This window comes from Pteropus alecto, unplaced genomic scaffold (assembly GCF_000325575.1).
Source record: "Pteropus alecto unplaced genomic scaffold, ASM32557v1 scaffold106, whole genome shotgun sequence".
NCBI lineage: Eukaryota > Metazoa > Chordata > Mammalia > Chiroptera > Pteropodidae > Pteropus > Pteropus alecto.
Genome location: NW_006442103.1, coordinates 18,347,618 through 18,355,136, shown reverse-complemented (window position 1 = coordinate 18,355,136; position 7,519 = coordinate 18,347,618). Strand labels below are relative to the sequence as shown.

Genomic DNA, 7,519 nt, shown 5'->3' with positions numbered 1-7,519 from the left:
TGCCAGACACTGTGGCAGGGCAGCATCCCCGATGAGCACTTGTGACCTTCTACCACTTCTCATTCTTCAGCCCCTCACTCTTCCTTTCTCTGTCTTCCCGTGGTCAATGCTGTCTTTTTAAACGTCCCCCAGGTCTGACACTTCTGTCCTGGGTGCTCCTAGAGAACTTTACTCATCCGTGGATCCTTCCCTGGTTCTCCATCTTTCTCCACCAATTTCCTCTGCCCTCAGGATTTCATCTCTTCTTAAAGCAGGAAGGGTACCTAACCACCTGGGGGACGTGTGACCTAAGGTAACCTAAGTAACAGTGGCACTTTTCAATTCCTGACTTATTCCAGCTGAAAAAACTATCACCCGTTTACTTTTCTGAGAGGAGTTGCTAGGATCTGCAGGCTCGTTCACGGACCGTAAGCCACGTGGGAACAGCCCTGATGCTCATCGGTCCAGTAACCCGGAAAGCTATGGTCAGAGGGACGGGAGAGCTTCTGGTAGATGCCAATTAGCTAGAGTCCCTCCACTCCAGAGGTCTCTAACGCAGGAAAAGAAGCCGCACTTACAATTTAGAAAACGGTCTTTGTGTGCAGGACCTACAGACCCAGCCTGGGCCATCAGTCACATAAAACAGGAGAGTTTGGTGCAGTCCACATCTTTTATCCCCTGAATGCTCTGTCGGTTTCCAGTAGCCTGGATTTGGCCTGCCTCCCAGTGCTGACCTAGTCAGGGGACAGAGTGACTTAGTCACTCCATGCCCTCCCCCCACCCATTGTCTCAGCCAATATGTTCTCAGTCTAATTATTTGCTTTTCCTCCAAAGCTGAGGGTGTGTCACCTATAAACTAGAGATGAAGCTGACTCACCTGGCTCACATTCCAAACAGGTAAGGTAGTGCTGGCTCTCTTCAAAGCCTCAGGAACCTGCTTCTCTTCCTCACCTACCTGTTGCCAGGCCCCTGATGGCCTTAGAAACCCGTTCTCACGCCCCCAGGGGATTTGTCAGGCCCAGAGTAGGAGCAGGCCCAATCTTGCCAAGAGTCCTTTAGTTAATGTCCTAGCTCTCCTGGGGACCGGCGCTTGCAATAATTGAGAGCTGATAAGTCCTATTTACAACAAAATGCCTCCGGTGATCTTTAGAGCTCATAGGCCTGGAGGCAGGGATTTTCTCTTAGGAGTTCCCCTAGTGCCTCATCTTAGGAACCCTATAGGAAATGCGGGAACGGAAATGGCGTAACTGAACTCTTGTCTCTTGCTGTTTTATAATCACTAGGAATATTTACACCTTGGAAATTGGTAAATGCTATAAACCAGGGCTTTTGGCTCTTGGAGAGCTGGTTGTTAATATTCACCAGCACATCACTGGTGCTAAAGAAAGCAGAACACAAACGTAGGGACGGAAATTAGCAAGCCATGTATTGAAGTTAGGGCTAGACGGGGCTCAGGTTGTATGGGATCTTACAGGGCAAACTAAGGAATTTTGACTTTATCCTATAGATATCAAGGGGTCGTAGATGGCATTTTATTAGTTGAAATGCTTTTGGTTATAAATAATAGAAAAACTAAATGTAAAATGGCTTAAACGGTAAGAATTTCAAGGAGAACCACTCAGGGTTAGCTCATTCAGCAGTTCACCCAAGACGCAGATGCTTTCCATCTTCTTGCTTTGCCGTCCTCAGTCTGTCAGCTTGTCCTCCAATCAGAACATCTGTTTCAAATTCAGCAACATTCAGCTGCAGAAGAGAATAATTTATTTCTCTTTTTCTCTTTGTAAGAGCAAGGAAGTCCCACAGACTTCCTCCAATGTCACATTCGTGAGAACTTGATCACATGCCTAAACCAAGTACTGGCGAGGGGAATGGAACTCTGCGACTGGCTTTGCTCCATCATCGTTCCAGCCACCTCCCTCCCCCTCTCCCCTGAAGACCAGTCGCACGGAGAAAGGTGGCTGATTGAACAGAACTGGGGTTCCATAGGCAAGAAGGAAGAAGAAGGATGGACATCAGTTAAGTAATCGACATGCTGCTACGGCTTTTGAAAAGAGAGAAAATATCAATGAAATATTTTAGGAAGCGTAATCTAGCAATGGTTCGCAGTGAGATAGAGAGAGACCCGGAAGAGAGAGACCCGGTTATACTATTATGAGTCTGGATGTGACTCCATTATGAGTGTGGTATGCGCTATCAGAGCAATGGTTCTCAACTGCCAAGTCATTCATTTATTCGTTAAATAAATATTTAATGAGCGACTGCCACAGGTCAGGCCCTATGCTGGGTGCCATAGATAAAATGATGAACTTATCTCATGGAGCTTCATAGTCTAATGGATTAAGCAAATATCAATAAGGAAATCCACAAATAAGTGGAAGTTTATAACTTAGTTACTATTATGAAAGAACCCAGGATATTTGTTTTCTATGTTTTTAATTGAGGTAAAAGTCATACAGTGAAACACACAGATCTTAAGTACACAACTTGAAGTACATGTGGCTGTGACTACCCTATCAAGATATAGAACATTTCCATCACCCCAGAAATTTCCCTTGTGCCCCCTTTCTATTCAATCCCCACGTTCCTAATAGGCACAGTTTGATTTCTATCATCAAGATAGAATTCTGTTCTTGAATTCTATAATAATGGTTTCTTTTGCTCAACGAATGATTTTGAGATTAATCTATGCTGTTGTGTTTAAAGGGAGTTCGCTTTTAAAATTTGTATTTCATTTTTTGATCAAAGTATTTATCTATTTTTCCATTGATAGACATTGAGATGTTTCCAGTTTTGGCCTATTATGAATAAAGCTGCTGTGAACATTCATGTATAAGCTTTTTATAGACATATGTTTCAATTCCTTTTGGTTAAATACCTTGGAGTGGAACTGCTGGGTCATAGGGTGGGAATATGTTTAACTTTGTAAGAACCACAAATGTTAGAACTAATAAACAAACTGAGTAAAGTCGCAGGATACAAAAGCAATATACTACAATCTGTTGCATTGCTTCTATACACTAACAACAAACTATCAGAAAAAGAAATTAAGAAAACAATCACATTTACAGTTGCATCAAAAAGAATAAAATATTTAGGAATAAATTTAACCAAGGGTGTGAATGACTTCTACACTGAAAACTCTAAGATATTGATGAAAGAACTTGAAGATACAAATAAATGAAAAGATAGTCTGTGCTCATGGATAGGAAGAATTAATATTGTTAAAATGTCTATACTACCCAAAGCGATCTACAGATTCGGTATGTCCCTATCAAAATTCCAAAGGCATTTTTCACAAAAATAGAACAAACTTCTAAAATTTATACCAAGTCACAAAAGACCCTAAATAGCCGAAGCAATCTTGGGAAAGAACAAAGCAAGAGGCATCACGCACCCCAATATCAAACTATATTACAAAGCTATAGTAATCAAAACATTGTGGCATTGGCATAAAAACAGACACATAGATCAATGGAACAAAATGGAGAGACCAGAAGTAAATCCATGCATTTATGGTCAATTAATCTATGACAAAGAAGGCAAGAATATACAATGGGGAAAGGACAGTCTCTTCAATAAATAGTTTTGGGAAAACTGGACAGCCGTGTGCAAAAGAGTGAAACTAGACTACTGTCTTTCACCATATACAAAATTAACTCAAATGGATTAAAGGCTTGAATGTAAGACCCGGAACCATACACCTCCTAGAAGAAAACGTAGGCGGTAAACTTTCTGACATCAGTTTTGGCAATGATTTTTTACATCTGACTCCAAAAGCAAGCAACGAAAGAAAAATAAGCAAGTAGAACCACATCAAACTAAAAAGCTTCAACACAGCAAAGGAAATCATCAACACAATGAAAATGCAACCTGCCGAATGGAAGAAAATCTTCAAATATTTGCAAATCACAAGTTGATAAGGGGCTAATATCCAAAATATATAAGGAACTCATAGAACCCAACAGCAAAAATAAAAATCTGATTAGAAAATGGGCAGAAGACCTGGATAGACATTTTCCCAAAGAAGACACACACATGGCCAACAAACACATGGAAAGAAGCTCAACATCACCAGTCATCAGGAAAATGCAAATCAAAACCACAATGAGGTATCACCTCATACCTGTTAGAATAGCTATTATCAAAAAGACAAGGAATAATAGGAGTTGGTGAGGATGCCGAGAAAAGGGAACTCTCGTGGACTGTCGGTGGAAATATAAATTGGTGTAGCTACTACAGAAAACAGTATGGTTACTCAAAAACTTAAAAATAGAACTACCATATATGATCCAGCAATTCCACTTGTGGGTATTTATCCAAAGAAAACAAAAACACTGGTTTAAAAAGATATATGCACTCCTATATTCATTGCAGCATTATTTACAATAGCCAAGGTTTGGAAACAACCTGTGTCCATCAGTGGATGACTGGATAAAGAAGATGTGGTACGTATATAAAATGGAATATTTCTCAGCCGTAAAAAGAAATAGAATCTCGCCATTTGCGACGAGATGGATGGACCTAGGGGGTATTATGCCAAGTGAAATAAAAGTCAGACGGAGAAAGACAAATACCATATGATCTCACTTATATGTGGAATCTAAACAAACAAACAAACGGCCAAGCTCGTTGCTATAGAGAACAGACCGGTGGTTTCCAGAGGGGGCGGTGGGCAAAATGGGTGACCGTGGTTTAAAGGTACAAACTTGCAGTCATCAAATGAATAAGGCATGGGGATGTAATGTACAGCGCAGTGACCGTAGTTAATAATACCGTATTGTATGTTTGCAAGTTGCTAAGAAAGTATATCTTAAAAAGTTCTCATCACAGGAAAAAATATTTGTAACTATGGTGATGGATGGTAACTAGATTTATGGTGGTGATCATTTTGCAATGTAATAGTAAATCGCTATGTTGTACGCCTGAAAAGAATATAATGTTATATGTCAATTATACCTCAATACAAAAAGGGAAGCGTGGCTATTTTAAAAATATATGGATTCATGGCCCTCGGTCCCAAGAATTCTGAGTGAGTGAGTCTGAGGTTCCTAGGGTCATACAGTACGTAGTTTTTAAAACTCCAGAGAACCACTGGTCTAAATTATAGTGGTGGCAATGGAAAGGAAGTTATTTTGGTTTGGTTTTCTTTTCCACCACAAAAGCATATAAATGCAAACAATTGCTGGTTGTTTTTTTCCTGGTTAGCTGCAAAGAGGCTTTCTCTGAACATTTCCCCCCACTCCTTTAGTCCCATGTTGAAATAATCTCTCCATTTAGTTTCTCTTGTGAAATGAAAAGCTCTGTTTTTTTTCTGCTCTTGCTAAAAGTGAAGCGAAAGCTCAGGGAGCTCCACTGCAGCCCTTAGAATCGCTAAATGGAATAAACAAAAACAAGCCTTTAGGGAGGAAGAGAGCTTTGTACTGAATGGCAGATGAGGGTGTGTGGTCTTGGGTATGCAGGATTTTCTCTGCTTTTCCTTTATTTCCTTGCTATTCTTCTACCAGGCAGCTATAATAATAATGATGATGATGATGATGATGATAATAATTAATCAGCTGTTTTCGGGCTGCTGCCGATGACATCGGACAGCTGCTTCTAAGCATTAAACATAGTGACAGCCCAAATGGCTGCACATCACTACAGAAGAGGTCTCTAGTTTCTAGGCAAAGAAACTGAAATAGGAATAGGGAGGGAGTCACTTAATGGATAAGAGGCTGGCTGAGCTGGGACCAGAACCCAGGTGGCCTGGCTCCCAGCCTGGCTGACCACACTGCTACCCACACAGCCTAGGCTGACCCAAAACAAGCAGCCCATTGAGCAATTGCACAAACAACAATGAGTGATGGACGGTCAGAGCAAGAAACAGGCACAAAGCAACTGCAACCCCATCACTTCCTGGCCCCTAAATTTCCAGGCAAGCCTGTAAAGTGCGGTCGCTTAAATGAATTTGATCAGCAACTTGGCCCAGCTTTCAAATTTGGAAAGTTTTTGTGGTCACTGCTAAAAGCAAAAGTCTGCCTTGTCCTGAGGGTGGAATGTGCCTTTGAACTCCATACCTGGCCCTAGTAAGTCTGTGGTGTGGAGTTAACACTAGAAAGACATAGTTACTATTTAGGCATGACGTGGTCCTGGGAGGGCCTTGGTGAAACAAGATGGCTTGAGATTTTTGAGGCTTCTCATCTGTGGATCGGTCCTCCTACCTCAGACTTAGCTAGCAAGGGGTGGGTGTGGCCAATGGAGTTCAGTTAGAATCAACTTAAATGACCAAGTCTCACCCACTCTCCTCCTCAAATTTGCCACTGAACTGTAGCCAAAATTTGTAGTCCCTACATGCTTGAAACCCAGGCCAAATGGTTGTTGGCCAATCTGTCTTTATGGTGCTGGGTGTGCCTCACACCAGGCACTCTGACCTGCTCGGCCTCGGTATGGTGCTAGGCCCAGCCCTAAAACCTCAACTCTGAGCCCACGGTAGCCCCAAGAGATATAGCTGTCTAGGAAGTTCCTGTTTCAGGTGTCGATTTTCTAGTTTTGAGCTGGATAATTCTAAAATGTTTAAGCTCCACCTTTATTTTGAAACTGAGGACTTCACAAAGTAGTGAGCGGACAGAAAAGTTGACTTTGTGATGTTTGTTTTTAAATAGACCTAAGAGGCACAATTTAGACAAACATTTTAAATGTGCAGACTAGGTGCCACAATGTTAAGAATCTGAATGAAAATTTAGGATTCCTTTGGTCAGATTATAGAAGGGACCGTCCCCATTTGTGCTTGACATAAGAGGTATTTCTTAAAGGGCACTTCTCATGTGAAACAGTTCACATTCTCCGTTTATTTATTCATTCAACAACTAGGGAAGGTCTGCTATGTGCCAGGCAAGCTTATGTTCTCATAGCCAGTGTAACTCACAGAACACATGTGTGAGTTCTGCTTTATGTATCTTACTGGAGTGTAAGATCCTTGATGCCTGTAATTATGTCTTGTTCACTTTTGTGTCCCCAGAGTCAATGGGCACGGTTCCTTGCACATAGTAGGGACTCAATGACTATTTGAATTATGCTGTAATGCTGTTCGAAGGCATGACCAGAAAAAAATGCCACCTAACTTTTGATTGTGCTAACAGTCTAAGGCAGGCATGTCAATACGATATCATCATTGTGCACGTCAAGAAATATTAGGTGTTTAGAGGAGAGGTTCGATTCATGAAGGGCGTAGTGAAGGACGGACAGTGCGTGACTGGGCAGGGACTGATCTAGAATTTTCCTCTGGTCAGCTCAGAATGACTGAGTGGAGTAACTGGAATTTCAGTCTTCTCATTCTAAAGTATTTTCATCCCTCTCACCTTTCCAGAACGACCCCGCCTCTTTCTGGTTCTTCCCAAAGGGCTGTGACAACTGAGTCTCCCTGGAAACCTCAGGAGTGTCCCCGGTCTCCCTGCAGTTCAGGTTCAAGAACTCTCCAGACCAGGGGCTTTGAGAACACGGGCCAGGAAAACAAGGGGTCACGCGCGGGGCAGGCGCCAAACTGGCCGCGGCCCGGGGAGCG

The 7,519-nt window shown here is 42.1% G+C and overlaps 1 long non-coding RNA gene across 3 annotated transcripts in view; it reads left to right on the top strand.

Moving 5' to 3' along the window:
* Positions 1 to 3,451, top strand: part of LOC112486190 — a 4,457-nt gene extending 1,006 nt beyond the window's left edge. For 2 of the 3 annotated variants that reach the window (XR_003048669.1, XR_003048671.1), the window contains exons 2-4: positions 133 to 292; positions 814 to 876; positions 1,765 to 3,451. This is a non-coding gene — a long non-coding RNA (uncharacterized LOC112486190). Of the gene's footprint in view, positions 1 to 23; positions 293 to 813; positions 877 to 1,764 lie in introns of those variants that run through there. The other variant, XR_003048670.1, reaches the window with a different exon arrangement.
* The last annotated feature ends 4,068 nt before the right edge of the window (positions 3,452 to 7,519 follow it).